At 40.0% G+C, this 17693-nt stretch overlaps 1 protein-coding gene across 2 annotated transcripts in view; it reads right to left on the bottom strand.

Moving 5' to 3' along the window:
- The window catches only part of LOC123594692 (small ubiquitin-related modifier 2-like), a 164139-nt gene that overhangs the window by 63962 nt on the left and 82484 nt on the right, over positions 1-17693 (bottom strand). The gene's annotated exons all lie outside the window — the stretch shown is intronic.

The following is a 17693-nucleotide window of genomic DNA, read 5'->3' as shown; positions in this document are numbered from 1 at the left end:
AGGGATAAATTGTTTGCAACCTCATATTTAACAAAGGACTAGTATCAAGACTATAGAAAGAACTCTCAAAACAGCAAATACACTAAAAAGTATAGCTAGAAAATGGACAAAAGACATGAAGAGGCATTTCACCAAAAGGTTTGTACAGATGGCAAATAAGCACTTGAAAAGATGTTAAACATCATTGGCTAATCAGGAATTGCAAATTAAAACCACAATGAGATATCACTGCACATCTATAAGTATGGTTAAAATGAAAAAAAAAACTGTGATATCATGAAATACTGGTGGTAATGCAGAGAGAAACTTCATCACTGAGATACTGCTAGTAGGAATGTAAAATGGTTCAGCCACTCTAGAAAAAAATTTGGCAGCTTCTCATCAAACTAAACATGCAACTGCCATATGATCCAGTAGGTGTACTCCTAAGCATTTATGTCATAGAAATGTAAATCTAAGTTTACACAAAAATTTGTACATCAATGTCCATTATAACTTTATTTTTAATAGCCCCAAATTAGAAGCAACCCAGATGTTCCTTGGTGGGTGAATGGTTTAACAAACTGATACTATTCAGTAATGAATAGTAACAAACTTATTGATACATGTAATAATCTGGATGAATCTTCAGAGAATTATGATGAGTGAAAAAAGTTAATCCTAAAAAGTTACATATATACAGTTCTGCCTGTGTGACTTTAACATCACATAGCAAAGACTGTGAAACCCTAGTTTTACTGGAGAAAAATATCCCTCTTAAATTTTCGCATTGTGTTAGCAGAATGGTAAGTACAATATTTGTAAATCTATTTGACACTATAACAAATTGAACTGAAATTTTCAAATTCAAAAAAAGAGAAAAAACTTGAAGGAATTCTAGAAATGGAGAGCTGGTTAGTAGTTGTCAGGGGTTAAGGGTAACAGTGGAGTAGGGAGAGGGTAGTAGATGTGGCTATGAAAGGACAGCTTCAGGGATCCTTGTGATAACAAAACTGTTCTGCATCTTGACTATAATAGTAGATACATCAATCCAAGCCTGTGATATAGTGTATTGAACTAAATACACACAATTGGATATATGTAAAACTGGTGAATTTTGATAACTTAATAAATTGCATCAATGTAAATTTCCTGGTTGTGATATTCTTCTACAGTTGTGCAAATTGTTACCATTGAGGGAAACTGGGTGAAGGGTACAGGGGATCTTACTGTGTTATTTCTTATAACTATACATAAATTTACAATTACCTCAAAAATTAATTGAAAATATTCAAAAAACCATGATAAACAGATAAAGATATATTGGCAGTTGCAAACAAAAGTAAATCAAGTGTTAACTAACTTAATACCAGAAGGTAGCACATTTGTAAAGAGATTAGTCTTGCAAAGGACTTGGAAGGACATTTCATTATGATAAAAGGAAAGTATTCATTCTGAAATGTTGATGTACCTAAGTTTTAAATGTATAAAACGAATCTGATAGAACTACAGAGGTTATTTTTAAATTACAAATGGAATTATAGAACTGAAACCAAAGGTTAATAAAATTAAGGACTTTTTAAATGGGTAAAATGGTGGATTAAATACAGGAAATATAAATGACCGAACTGGATGTTAAGCCACAGTAGAATATATGCAGATAAATCAAAAAGAGAAAAACTTAAAAAAAAGCAACAAAGAGCAAATGAGACTTGTGGGACACAGTGAAAACAGTTAACAGATGTGAAACTGGAATTATAATATAAAAAGGAAGAAAGAATTGGCAACAGTTGAGGATAAAATGGACTAGAATTTTCTGTAAGTAATGAAAATAAAAAAAGTCACAGATTCAAGAAGAGATACAAACCCCAAGCTAAATAAATACAAAGAAAACTGCAACTAGGTACATCATAGTGAAAATGCAGAAAACCAAACAAAAAACTGTAAAAGTGATTAGAATAAAAAACTACATGTATATCATGTCCAGTCAGGAAATAAAAAAACACAACAGTTATTTAAACATATTTTAATAGTTACCTCATTTAATAATTACTATAAGATTAAAAATGCTAAAAGGGAACAATGAGGTAACACAGATATAAGAACAGTAGGAGACAGATGGCAGAGTATGAGCACCCTACGCTCACCTCGTCCCATGGATACAACTAGGTAACACCCATATCAGTGTAAATAACTCAGGAAATGACCTTAAGACTGGAAGAACAAACTCCACAACTAAAGGCAGGGAAGAGGCCACCTTGAAGAATGTAGAAGGGGTGAAGGAGTGATCTGGGAGCAAAATGGACTCCTTTGATCCCTCCCCACCTTAGTAGCCATCCAAGGTGGGGAGGGAGTTGGTGGTACAGAGAAGGGCAGAAAACAGACTTTTACACCAGGGAGCCCAGGAACAGGGAAGATGAATCTCTGTAATATTTGCCTTTGAAAGTGAGAGTGGCTGAATTTCATGAGTTCCTAAAACCAGCAAGAGTTAAAGCCTGGAATTTAAAAAACTGGAAGGTTTGGCTCTGGGAGAACCCCAAAGCTTTAGGAACTGTACCCTGCCCTTAAAGAGATAGCACAACAAACAGCTTATGCAGATACTGTGTAGAGCCAGCAGTTTGAAAAACAATGGGGACAGACATGAAGGTAAGTGATTTGCTCATCTCAGAGCATGGCTCAGAGACACAGGGATCATGGGAAGACCCTTCCAGGAATGAAGGAGCTGGCAAGCACCATTTCCCTCCCCAGCTCCCCAACATAAACAAAGGCCACCTGTGAGAACCATCATAGCACCAAAACTCTTTACCTAACTTGCTTACAACAAGCCCCAACCCCTGTGCTTCCACGGATCCACTCTTCATAGTCATACTCATCTGAGTCTCTACACTGTGGGTCCCCTCCCTCAGAAGACCAGGGAAAAGCTCAGAAGCACCACGTCTCCTGATCCACACCTATTGTGGGATCTCAGTTCTGTCAGCAGTGGCAGTGGGTCTCATTTTGTAAGCAGACCATCACACACCTTGTTTAAAACGTGCCCGGCCACTACTGGGAACCAAACACTGCACACATTAGGCAAAGAGAGCCTCTGCAGAATTGAACTGAAGGAAAAAGATGTTAAGAGTCAACAGCAGAGTACTTGCAATGTGCATAGGAAATACTTACTAAAGCACCAGTGGGAACGGAAGGCAATGCACTGCAGGGCACTCCAGGACCTCTTCTTCATAAGACTTATCATTAAGAGCAAGAGAAGTAGCTGACTTTCTCAGAACGCATATAAAGACACAGAAAATCAGACAAAATGAGGAGATTAGAAACACCTCCCAAATTAAAGAACAGGACCAAACCACAGCAAGAGACAAAAGTGAAAGAGACATAAATAATATGTTGCATAGAGAATTTAAAGTAATGATCATAAAGATACTCCCTGGACTAGAGAAAAGAATGGAAGACATCAGTGAAACCCTTAACACAGAAATAAAATAGAACCAATCAGAGATTAAGAACACAATAAATAAAATAAAAAATATATTTAATGTAATAAGTAACAGATTAGATGAAACAGAGGAATGAATTAATGACTTGGAAGACAGAGTAATTGAAAGTAACCAAGCTGAGCAAAGGAGAGGAAAGAGAATTATGCAGATTGAAAATAGTCTTACAGAAAACAGTGACTTCATCGAGCATAATAACATCCACAATAAAAGGATCTCAGAAGAAGAACAGAGAGATAAGAGGGCAGAAAATTTATTGAAGAAATAAATTTGAAAACTTCCCTAACCTGGGAAAGGAAGTAGAGATCCATATCTAGGAGGCAGAGAAAGTCCCCCCCAAATTCAACCCAAGGAAGTCCACACCAAGATACATAGTAATTAAAATGACAAAAGCAGCAATAAAGAGAAAAAATTAAAAGCAGCAAAAGAAGACAGTTACGTACAGCAAGAGAGGACTATTACATACAAGAAACCCTATAAGGATGGAGTTTTGGAGGAAGATGGCGGCGTAGGACGACGCTGGGCTCACCGCGTCCTGCTGACCACTTAGATTCCACCCACATCTGCCTAAATAACCCAGAAAACTGCCAGAAGACTAGCAGAATAGACTCTCTGGAGCCAAGTGTAGATGAGAGGCACACGGAAGAGGGTAGGAAGGGCGGTGAGGTGGTGCGCGCTACAGGGACTGGCAGGAGGGAGCCAGGGCAGTGGAGGGGCAGCCCGCCCGGCAAGGCAGAGCCCCCGAGTCTGGCTTGCAAAAGCGGAGGGGCAGATGGAGTGTGTTCTGACAGCCAGCGGGACTTAACGTCTGGAATGTTATAAGTCAACACCTCTGCTCTGAGAGCAGGAGGGCTAGAGGACAATGGGAGGGAGAGTTGTTGAGCCCTGGAGGACAGAGCTCAGCTTGGTGGGGAACAAAGACGCTCGCCAGCGCCATCTCCCTCGCCCATCCCCCAGCCAATATCACAAAGGGAACCAGTTCACATCAGGGAATTTGCTTGCATATCACAAATACCCAACACCCTGAGTCTGCCCCTCCCACCCCTGTGCACCTTGCAGATCCACCCCAGCTAATACGCCAGATCCCATCAAAACAGCACCACAAGCCTGGCAGTGCGCAAGTAGCCCAGACAGGGGCCACACCACTCCACAGTGAGTCCTGCCCCTCGGAGAGGGGAAGATAAGGTACACACCAGTCTGACTGTGGCCCCAGTGGTAGGCTGGGGGCAGACATCAGGTCTGACTGTGGCCCCGCCCACCAATGCAAGTTACTCCAGACAGCACAGAGGAAGAGCCCTGCAGTTCTGCGCCACTCCAGGGACTATCCAAGATGATGAAACAGAAGAATTCTCCTCAAAAGAAACTCTAGGAAGTAGTGACATCTAATGAACTGATCAAAAACGATTTAAGCAATGTAACAGAAAATGAATTTAAAATAATAGTCATAAAATTAATCGCTGGGCTTGAAAAAAGTATAGAGGACAGCAGAGAATCTATTACTACAGAGATCAAGGGACTAAGAAACAGTAAGGAGGAGCTAAAAAATGCTATAAATGAGCTGCAAAATAAAATGGAGGCAACCACAGCTCAGATTGAAGAGGTAGAGGAGAGAATAGGTGAATTAGAAGATAAAATTATGGAAAAAGAGGAAGCTGAGAGAAAGAGAGATAAAAAAATCCAAGAGTATGAGGGGACAATTAGAGAACTAAGTGACACAAATAAACGTAATAACATACGCATAATTGGTATTCCAGAGGAGGAAGAGAGAGGGAAAAGTGCTGAAGGTGTACTTGAAAAAATCATGGCTGAGAACTTCCCTGAGCTGAGGAAGGAAAAAGGCACTGAAATCCAAGAGACACAGAGAACTCCCTTCAGACATAACTTGAATCAATCTTCTGCACAACAAAGCATAGTCAAACTGGCAAAATACAAGGATAAAGAGAAAATTCTGAAAGCAGCTAGGGATAAACAGGCTCTAACATATAAAGGGAGACCAATAAGACTAGTGACGGATCTATCTACTGAAACTTGGCAGGCCAGAAAGGAATGGCAGATAATCTTCAATGTGATGAACAGAAAAAAATATGCAGCCCAGAATCCTTTATCCAGCAAGTCTATCATTTAGAATAGAAGGAGAGATAAAGGTCTTCCCAAACAAGCAAAAACTGAAGGAATTCGTCACCACTAAACCAGCCCTACAAGAGGTCCTAAGGGGGATCCTTTGAGACAAGGTACCAGAGACATCGTTACAAGCATGAAACCTACAGACATCACAATGACTCTAAACCCATATCTTTCTATAATAACACTGAACGTAAATGGACTAAATGCTCCAACCAAAAGATATAGGGTATCAGAATGGATAAAAAAACAAGACCCATCTATTTGCTGTCTACAAGAGACTCATTTTAGACCTGAGGACACCTTCAGACTGAAAGTGAGGGGATGGAGAAATATCTATCATGCTACTGGAAGTCACAAGAAACCTGGAGTAGCCATACTTGTATAAGACAAACTAGACTTTAAATTAAAGACTGTAACAAGAGATGAAGAAGGGCATTATATAGTAATTGCAGGGTCTATCCATCAGGAAGAACTAACAATTATAAATGCCTATGTGCCGAATATGGGAGCTCCCAAATATATAAAACAATCACAAACATAAGCAACCTTATTGAAAAGAATGTGGTAATTGCACGGGACTTTAATACTCCACTTACAACAATGGATAGATCATCTAGACACAGGATCAATAAAGAAACAAGGGCCCTGAATGATACATTGGGACAGATGGACTTGACAGATATATTTAGAACTCTGCATCCCAAAGCAACAGAATATACTTTCTTCTCGAGTGCACATGGAACCTTCTCCAAGATAGATCACATACTGGGTCACAAAACAGCCCTTCATAAGTATACAAGAATTGAGATCATACCATGCATACTTTCAGACCACAATGCTATGAAGCTTGAAATCAACCACAGGAAAAAGTCTGGAAAACCTCCCAAAGCATGGAGGTTAAAGAACATTGTACTAAAGAATGAATGGGTCAACCAGGCAGTTAGAAAAGAAATTGAAAAAAATACATGGAGGGGCGCCTGGGTGGCTTGGTCGGTTAAGCATCTGACTTTGGCCCAGGTCATAATCTCACAGTCCGTGGGTTCAAGTCCCGCATCCGGCTCTGTGCTGACAGCTCAGAGCCTGGAGCCTGTTTCGGATTCTGTGTCTCCCTCTCTCTCTGTCCCTCCCCTGTTCATGCTCTGTCTCTCTCTGTCTCAAAAATAAATAAACGTTAAAAAAAATTAAAAAATACATGGAAACAAATGAAAATGAAAATACAACAATCCAAATGTTTTGGGATGCAGCAAAGGCAGAACTGAGAGGAAAATACATAGCAATCCAGGCCTATCTCAAGAAATAAGAAAAATCCCACATAAAAAATCTAATGGGAAACCTAAAGGAAGTAGAAGCAGAACAGCACAGATACCCCAAACCCAGCAGAAGAAGAGAAATAATAAAGATCAGAGCAGAAGTAAACAATATAGAATCTAAAAAAAAAACAAAATGAGGAGGGAAGATGGCGGCGTAGGAGGACGCTGGGCTCACCGCGCGTCCTGCTGATCAGTTAGATTCCACCTACACCTGCCTAAATAACCCAGAAAACCGCCAGAGGATTAGCAGAACGGAGTCACCGGAGCCAAGCGCAGACGAGAGGCCCACGGAAGAGGGTAGGAAGGGCGGCAAGGCGGTGCGCGCTCCAAGGACTGGAGGGAGGGAGCCGGGGTGGAGGGGCGGCTCGCCGGCCAAGCAGAGCCCCCGAGTCTGGCGGGCAAAAGCAGAGGGGCCTGACGGACGGTGTTCGGACAGCAAGCGCGACTTAGCGTCTGGGAGGTCATAAGTTAACAGCTCTGCTCGGAAAGCGGGAAGGCTGGAGGACAAAGGGAGGGAGAGCTGCTGAGCCCCCGGACGACAGAGCTCAGTTTGGTGGGACACAAAGGTGCTCGCCAGCGCCATCTCCCCCGCCCATCCCCCAGCCAAAATCCCAAAGAGAACCAGTTCCTGCCAGGGAACTTCCTCGCTCGCGCAAACACCCAACTCTGTGCTTCTGCGGAGGAGCCAAACCTCCGGCAGCGGATTGACTCCCTCCCGCTGCCACAGGGCCCCTCCTGAAGTGGATCACCTAAGGAGAAGCGAGCTAAGCCTGCCCCTCCTGCCCCCGTGCACCTTGCCTACCCACCCCAGCTAATACACCAGATCCCCAGCATCACAAGCCTGGCAGTGCGCAAGTAGCCCAGACGGGCCACGCCACCCCACAGTGAATCCCGCCCCTAGGAGAGGGGAAGAGAAGGCACACACCAGTCTGACTGTGGCCCCAGCGGTGGGCTGGGGGCAGACATCAGGTCTGACTGCGACTCCGCCCACCAACTCCAGTTATACACCACAGCACAGGGGAAGTGCCCTGCAGGTCCTCACCATGCCAGGGACTATCCAAAATGACCAAGCGGAGGAATTCCCCTCAGAAGAATCTCCAGGAAATAACCACAGCTAATGAGCTGATCAAAAAGGATTTAAATAATATAACAGAAAGTGAATTTAGAATAATAGTCATAAAATTAATCGCTGGGCTTGAAAAAAGTATAGAGGACAGCAGAGAATCCCTTGCTACAGAGATCAAGGGACTAAGGAACAGTCACGAGGAGCTGAAAAACGCTTTAAATGAAATGCAAAACAAAATGGAAACCACCACGGCTCGGATTGAAGAGGCAGAGGAGAGAATAGGTGAACTAGAAGATAAAGTTATGGAAAAAGAGGAAGCTGAGAGAAAGAGAGATAAAAAAATCCAGGAGTATGAGGGGAAAATTAGAGAACTAAGTGATACACTAAAAAGAAATAATATACGCATAATTGGTATCCCAGAGGAGGAAGAGAGAGGGAAAGGTGCTGAAGGGGTACTTGAAGAAATAATAGCTGAGAACTTCCCTGAACTGGGGAAGGAAAAAGGCATTGAAATCCAAGAGGCACAGAGAACTCCCTTCAGACGTAACTTGAATCGATCCTCTGCACGACATATCATAGTGAAACTGGCAAAATATAAGGATAAAGAGAAAATTCTGAAAGCAGCAAGGGGTAAACGTGCCCTCACATCTAAAGGGAGACCTATAAGACTCGTGACGGATCTCTCTTTTGAAACTTGGCAGGCCAGAAAGAATTGGCACGAGATTTTCAGTGTGCTAGACAGAAAAAATATGCAGCCGAGAATCCTTTATCCAGCAAGTCTGTCATTTAGAATAGAAGGAGAGATAAAGGTCTTCCCAAACAAACAAAAACTGAAGGAATTTGTCAACACTAAACCAGCCCTACAAGAAATCCTAAGGGGGACCCTGTGAGACAAAGTACCAGAGACATCACTACAAGCATAAAACATACAGACATCACAATGACTCTAAACCCGTATCTTTCTATAATAACACTGAATGTAAATGGATTAAATGCGCCAACCAAAAGACATAGGGTATCAGAATGGATAAAAAAACAAGACCCATCTCTTTGCTGTCTACAAGAGACTCATTTTAGACCTGAGGACACCTTTAGATTGAGAGTGAGGGGATGGAGAACTATTTATCATGCTACTGGAAGCCAAAAGAAAGCTGGAGTAGCCATACTTATATCAGACAAACTAGACTTTAAATTAAAGGCTGTAACAAGAGATGAAGAAGGACATTATATAATAGTTACAGGGTCTATCCATCAGGAAGAGCTAACAATTATAAATGTCTATGCGCCGAATACCGGAGCCCCCAAATATATAAAACAACTACTCATAAACATAAGCAACCTTATTGATAAGAATGTGGTAATTGCAGGGGACTTTAACACCCCACTTACAGAAATGGATAGATCATCTAGACACACGGTCAATAAAGAAACAAGGGCCCTGAATGAGACATTGGATCAGATGGACTTGACAGATATATTTAGAACTCTGCATCCCAAAGCAACAGAATATACTTTCTTCTCGAGTGCACATGGAACATTCTCCAAGATAGATCATATACTGGGTCACAAAACAGCCCTTCATAAGTTTACCAGAATTGAAATTATACCATGCATACTTTCAAACCACAATGCTATGAAGCTTGAAATCAACCACAGGAAAAAGTCTGGAAAACCTCCAAAAGCATGGAGGTTAAAGAACACCCTACTAACGAATGAGTGGGTCAACCAGGCAATTAGAGAAGAAATTAAAAAATATATGGAACAAACGAAAATGAAAATACAACAATCCAAACGCTTTGGGACGCAGCGAAGGCAGTCCTGAGAGGAAAATACATTGCAATCCAGGCCTATCTCAAGAAACAAGAAAAATCCCAAATACAAAATCTAACAGCACACCTAAAGGAAATGGAAGCAGAACAGCAAAGGCAGCCTAAACCCAGCAGAAGAAGAGAAATAATAAAGATCAGAGCAGAAATAAACAATATAGAGTCTAAAAATACTGTAGAGCAGATCAACGAAACCAAGAGTTGGTTTTTTGAAAAAATAAACAAAATTGACAAACCTCTAGCCAGGCTTCTCAAAAAGAAAAGGGAGATGACCCAAATAGATAAAATCATGAATGAAAATGGAATTATTACAACCAATCCCTCAGAGATACAAACAATTATCAGGGAATACCATGAAAAATTATATGCCAACAAATTGGACAACCTGGAAGAAATGAACAAATTCCTGAACACCCACACTCTTCCAAAACTCAATCAGGAGGAAATAGAAAGCTTGAACAGACCCATAACCAGCGAAGAAATTGAATCAGTTATCAAAAATCTCCCAACAGGGGCGCCTGGGTGGCGCAGTCGGTTAAGCGTCCGACTTCAGCCAGGTCATGATCTCACGGTCCGTGAGTTCGAGCCCCGCGTCAGGCTCTGGGCTGATGGCTCAGAGCCTGGAGCCTGTTTCCGCTTCTGTGTCTCCCTCTCTCTCTGCCCCTCCCCCGTTCATGCTCTGTCTCTCTCTGACCCAAAAATAAATAAATGTTGAAAAAAAAATTAAAAAAAAAAAAAAGCCTCCCTTTAAAAAAAAAAAAAAAATCTCCCAACAAATCAGAGTCCAGGACCAGAAGGTTTCCCAGGGGAGTTCTACCAGACGTTTAAAGCAGAGATAATACCTATCCTTCTCAAGCTATTCCAAGAAATAGAAAGGGAAGGAAAACTTCCAGACTCATTCTATGAAGCCAGTATTCCTTTGATTCCTAAACCAGACAGAGACCCAGTAAAAAAAGAGAACTACCGGCCAATATCCCTGATGAATATGGATGCAAAAATTCTCAATAAGATACTAGCAAATCGAATTCAACAGCATATAAAAAGAAGGATTCACCATGATCAAGTGGGATTCATTCCTGGGCTGCAGGGCTGGTTCAACATTCGCAAATCAATCAACGTGATACATCACATTAACAAAAAAAAAGAGAAGAACCATATGATCCTGTCAATCGATGCAGAAAAGGCCTTTGACAAAATCCAGCACCCTTTCTTAATAAAAACCCTTGAGAAAGTCGGGATAGAAGGAACATACTTAAAGATCATAAAAGCCATTTATGAAAAGCCCACAGCTAACATCATCCTCAACGGGGAAACACTGAGAGCTTTTTCCCTGAGATCAGGAACACGACAGGGATGCCCACTCTCACCGCTGTTGTTTAACATAGTGCTGGAAGTTCTAGCATCAGCAATCAGACAACAAAAGGAAATCAAAGGCATCAAAATTGGCAAAGATGAAATCAAGCTTTCGCTTTTTGCAGATGACATGATATTATACATGGAAAATCTGATAGACTCCAACAAAAGTCTGCTAGATTTGATACATGAATTCAGCAAAGTTGCAGGATACAAAATCAATGTACAGAAATCAGTTGCATTCTTATACACTAACAATGAAGCAACAGAAAGACAAATAAAGAAACTGATCCCATTCACAATTGCACCAAGAAGCATAAAATACCTAGGAATAAATCTAACCAAAGATGTAAAGGATCTGTATGCTGAAAATTATAGAAAGATTATGAAGGTCATTGAAGAAGGTATAAAGAAATGGAAAGACATTCCCTGCTCATGGATTGGAAGAATAAATATTGTCAAAATGTCAATACTACCCAAAGCTATCTACACATTCAATGCAATCCCAATCAAAATTGCACCAGCATTCTTCTCGAAACTAGAACAGGCAATCCTAAAATTCATATGGAACCACAAAAGGCCCCGAATAGCCAAAGGAATTTTGAAGAAGAAGACCAAAGCAGGAGGCATCACAATCCCAGACTTTAGCCTCTACTACAAAGCTGTCATCATCAAGACAGCATGGTATTGGCACAAAAACAGACACATAGACCAATGGAATAGAATAGAAACCCCAGAACTAGACCCACAAACGTATGGCCAACTCATCCTTGACAAAGCAGGAAAGAACATCCAATGGAAAAAAGACAGCCTCTTTAACAAATGGTGCTGGGAGAACTGGACAGCAACATGCAGAAGGTTGAAACTAGACCACTTTCTCACACCATTCACAAAAATAAACTCAAAATGGATAAAGTACCTGAATGTGAAACAGGAAACCATCAAAACCTTAGAGGAGAAAGCAGGAAAAGACCTCTCTGACCTCAGCCGTAGCAATCTCTTACTCGACACATCCCCAAAGGCAAGGGAATTAAAAGCAAAAGTGAATTACTGGGACCTTATGAAGATAAAAAGCTTCTGCACAGCAAAGGAAACAACCAACAAAACTAAAAGGCAACCAACGGAATGGGAAAAGATATTTGCAAATGACATATCGGACAAAGGGCTAGTATCCAGAATCTATAAAGAGCTCACCAAACTCCACACCCGAAAAACAAATAACCCAGTGAAGAAATGGGCAGAAAACATGAATAGACACTTCTCTCAAGAAGACATCCGGATGGCCAACAGGCACATGAAAAGATGTTCAGCGTCGCTCCTTATCAGGGAAATACAAATCAAAACCACACTCAGGTATCACCTCACGCCAGTCAGAGTGGCCAAAATGAACAAATCAGGAGACTCTAGATGCTGGAGAGGATGTGGAGAAACGGGAACCCTCTTGCACTGTTGGTGGGAATGCAAATTGGTGCAGCCGCTCTGGAAAGCAGTGTGGAGGTTCCTCAGAAAATTGAAAATAGACCTACCCTATGACCCAGCAATAGCACTGCTAGGAATTTATCCAAGGGATACAGGAGTACTGATGCATAGGGGCACTTGTACCCCAATGTTCATAGCAGCACTCTCAACAATAGCCAAATTATGGGAAGAGCCTAAATGTCCATCAACTGATGAATGGATAAAGAAATTGTGGTTTATATACACAATGGAATACTACGTGGCAATGAGAAAAAATGAAATATGGCCTTTTGTAGCAACGTGGATGGAACTGGAGAGTGTGATGCTAAGTGAAATAAGCCATACAGAGAAAGACAGATACCATATGGTTTCACTCTTATGTGGATCCTGAGAAACTTAACAGGAACCCATGGGGGAGGGGGAGGAAAAAAGAAAAAAAAAAAAAAGAAAGAAAAAAAAAAAAGAGGTTAGAGTGGGAGAGAGCCAAAGCATAAGAGACTGTTAAAAACTGAGAACAAACTAAGATTTGTTGGGGGTGGGAGGGAGGAGAGGGTGGGTGATGGGTATTGAGGAGGGCACCTTTTGGGATGAGCACTGGGTGTTGTATGGAAACCAATTTGACAATAAATTTCATATAATAAAAAAACAAAACAAAACAAAACAAAACAAAACTGTAGAGCAGATCAATGAAACCAAGAGCTAGTTTTTTGAAAAAATAAACAAAATTGATAAACCTCTAGCCAGGCTTCTCAAAAAGAAAAGGGAGATGACCCAAATAGATAAAATCATGAATGAAAATGGAATTATTACAACCAATCTCTCAGAAATACAAGCAATTATCAGGGAATACTATGAAAAATTATATGCCAACAAACTGGACAACCTGGAAGAAATGGACAAATTCCTAAACATCCACATACTACCAAAACTCAAACAGGAAGAAATAGAAAGCATGAACAGACCCATAACCAGTGAACAAATTGAATCAGTTATCAAAAATCTCCCAACAAATAAGAGTCCAGGACTTGGTGGCTTCCCTGGGGAATTCTACCAGACATTTAAAGCAGCAATAATACCTATCCTTCTCCAGCTATTCCAAAAAATAGAAAGGGAAGGAAAACTTCCAGACTCATTCTATGAAGCCAGAATTACTTTGATTCCTAAACCAGACAGAGACCAGCTAAAAAAGAGAACTACCGGCCAATATCCCTGATGAATATGGATGCAAAAATTCTCAATAAGATACTAGCAAATCGAATTCAACAGCATATAAAAAGAATTATTAACCATGATCAAGTGGGATTCATTCCTGGGCGCAGGGCTGGTTCAACACTCGCAAATCAATCAGTGCGATACATCACATTAATAAAAGAAAAGATAAGAACCATATGATCCTGTCAATCGATGCAGAAAAATCATTTGACAAAATTCAGCATCCTTTCTTAATAAACACCCTCGAGAAAGTCGGGATAGAAGGAACATGCTTAAACATCATAAAAGCCATTTATGAAAAGCCACAGCTAATATCATCCTCAATGGGGAAAAACTGAGAGCTTTCCCCCTGAGATCAGGAACACGACAGGGATGTCCACTCTCACCACTGTTGTTTCACATAGTGTTGGAAGTGCTAGCATCAGCAATCAGACAACAAAAGGAAATCCAAGGCATCAAAATTGGCAAAGATGAAGTCAAGCTTTCACTTTTTACAGATGACATGATGTTATACGTGGAAAATCCGATAGACTCCACCAAAAGTCTGCTAGAACTGATACATGAATTCATCAAAGACGCAGGATACAAAATTAATATACTGAAATCAGTTGCATTCTTATACACTAATAATGAAGCAACAGAAAGACAAATAAAGAAACTGATCCCATTCACAATTGTACCAAGAAGCATAAAATACCTAGGAATAAATCTAACCAAAGATGTACAAGATCTGTATGCTGAAAAGTATAGAAAGCTTATGAAGGAAATTGAAGAAGATATAAAGAAACGGAAAAACATTCCGTGCTGAAGGATTGGAAGATTAAATATTGTTAAAATGTCGATGCTACCCAAAGCTATCTACATATTCAGTGCAATCCCAATCAAAGTTACACCAGCATTCTTCTCAAAGCTAGAACAAGCAATCCTAAAATTCATATGGAACCACAAAAGGCCCCAAATAGCCAAAGTCATTTTGAAGAAGAAGACCAAAGCAGGAGGTATCACAATCCCAGACTTTAGCCTCTACTACAAAGCTGTAATCATCAAGACAGCATGGTATTGGCACAAAAACAGACACATAGACCAATGGAATAGAATAGAAACCCCAGAACTAGACCCACAAAAGTATGGCCAACCAATCTTTGACAAAGAAGGAAAGAGTATCCAATGGAAAAAAGGCAGTCTCTTTAAAAAATGGTGCTGGGAGAACTGGACAGCAACATGTAGAAGGATGAGACTAGACCACTTCCTTACACCATTCACAAAAACAAACTCAAAATGGATGAAAGATCTGAATGTGAGACAGGAAACCATCAAAACCCTAGAGGAGAAAGCAGGAAAAGACCTCTGACCTCAGCCACAGCAATTTCTTACTTGACACATCCCCAAAGGCGAGGGAATTAAAAGAAAAATGAACTACTGGGACCTCATGAAGATAAAAAGCTTCTGCACAGCAAAGGAAACAATCAACAAAACTAAAAGGCAACCAACGGAATGGGAAAAGATATTTGCAAACGACATATCAGACAAAGGGCTAGTATCCAGAATCTATAAAGAGCTCACCAAACTCCACACCCAAAAAACAAATAATCCAGTGAAGAAATGGGCAGAAAACATGAATAGACACTTCTCTAATGAAGACATCCAGATGGCCAACAGACACATGAAAAGATGCTCAACGTCGCTCTTCATCAGGGAAATACAAATCAAAACCACACTCAGATATCACCTCACGCCAGTCAGAGTGGCTAAAATGAACAAATCAGGAGACTCTAGATGCTGGAGAGGATGTGGAGAAATGGGAACCCTCTTGCACTGTTGGTGGGAATGCAAGCTGGTATAGCCGTTCTCGAAAACAGTGTGGAGGGTCCTCAAAAAATTAAAAATAGACCTACCCTATGACCCAGCAGTGGCACTGCTAGGAATTTACCCAAGGGATACAGGAGTGCTAATGCATAGGGGCACTTGTACCCCAATGTTTATAGCAGCACTCTCAACAATAGTCAAATTATGGAAAGAGCCTAAATGTCCATCAACTGATGAATGGATAAAGAAATTGTGGTTTATATACACAAGGCAATACTATTTGGCAATGAGAAAGAATGAAATATGGCCCTTTGTAGCAATGTGGATGGAACTGGAGAGTGTTATATTAAGTGAAATAAGTCATACAGAGAAAGACAGATACCATATGTTTTCGCTCTTACGTGGATCCTGAGAAACTTAACAGAAGTCTATGGGGGAGTGGAAGGAAAAAAAAAGAGGTTAGAGTGGGAGAGAGAGCCAAAGAATAAGAGACTCTTAAAAACTGAGAACAAACTGAGGGTTGATGGGAGGTGGGAGGGAGAGGAGGGTGGGTGATGGGTATTGAGGAGGGCACCTTTTGGGATGAGCACTGGGTGTTGTATGGAAACCAATTTGACAAAAATTTCATATTAAAAAATAATAAAAACATAAATAAATAAATAAATAAATAAATAAATAAATAAATAAATAAATAAAAACAACAAGAAACCCTATGAGGCCATCAGGAGATTTTTCAGAAGAAACTTTGCCGGTCAGAAGGGAGTGGCATGATATGTTCAAAGTGTTGAAAAGGAAAAATTTGCAGCCAAGAATACTCTATCTAGCAAGACCATCATTCGGAATAGAAGGAGAGAGAGTTTCTCAAAGAAACACTAAAGGTGTTCATGACCACTATACCAGCCCTATAAGAAATATTAAAGGAGATTCTTTGAGTGGAAAGGAAGCTCATATATTAGAGTATGAAAAGTAAAAAAAAATCAGTAAAAATAAATATTTCTTTAAAAATCAGGCAAAGGATTCATAAAATAAGAAAATGTAAAATATGACACCGTATACCTAAAACATTAGAGGGAGAAGAGTAAAGAATGGGTTTAAACGTAAGCAACCATAATCTTAATAAAGACTGCTATATGCTGAAGATATTATATATAAACCCAATGGTAACCACAAATCAAAAACCAGTAATAGATATGAAAAGAATTAAGAGAAAGGGATCCAAGCAGACCACTAAAGAAAGCCAACAAACCATGGAAGACAGCAAGAGGATCAGAGAAAATCTGTAGAACAGCCACAAAACAAGTCACAAAATGGTAATAAATACACATCTATTGATAATCACTTTGAGTGTAAATGGACTAAATACTCCAATCAAAAGTCATAGAATGACAAAGTGGATTCAAAACAAGACCCATCTATATGCCGCCTACAAGAGACTCATTTCAGACCAAAAGAAACCTGCAGACTGAAAGTGAGTTGATGGAGAAACATCTATCATGCAAATGGATGTCAAAAAAAAGCAGGGTAGCAATACTTATATTGGACAAAGTTGACCTTAAAAAAGACTATAACAAGAGACCAATAAGGGCACTATAAAGTAATACAGGGAAAAATACAACAAGAAGATATAACAATTGTAAATATTTATGCACCCAACATGAAGCACCAAATACATAAAACAGTTAATAACAAATATAAAAGAAATATGAACAAATAATCGATAGTAATACAATAATAGTAGAGAATTTTAACATCCTACTTACATTGGCATACAGAACATCCAAACAGAAAATCAACAAGGAAACAGTGACTTTGAATGACACATGAGACGAGATGGATTTAACAGACATATTCAGAACATTCCATCCTAAAACAATAATACACACTCTTTTCAAGAATATTTTCCAGAATAGATCACATATTAGCCCACAAAACAAGTCTTAACAAATTAGAAAAAAATAAAATTCATACTGTGAATCTTTTCTAATCACATGTTATGAAACTAGAAATCAACCACAAGAATAAATCTTGAAAGAGCAAAAATAAATGGAGGTTAAATAACATGCTACTC

Source organism: Leopardus geoffroyi, chromosome X (assembly GCF_018350155.1).
Source record: "Leopardus geoffroyi isolate Oge1 chromosome X, O.geoffroyi_Oge1_pat1.0, whole genome shotgun sequence".
Taxonomy (NCBI): Eukaryota; Metazoa; Chordata; class Mammalia; order Carnivora; family Felidae; genus Leopardus; species Leopardus geoffroyi.
This window is presented reverse-complemented; position numbering and strand designations above follow the sequence as displayed.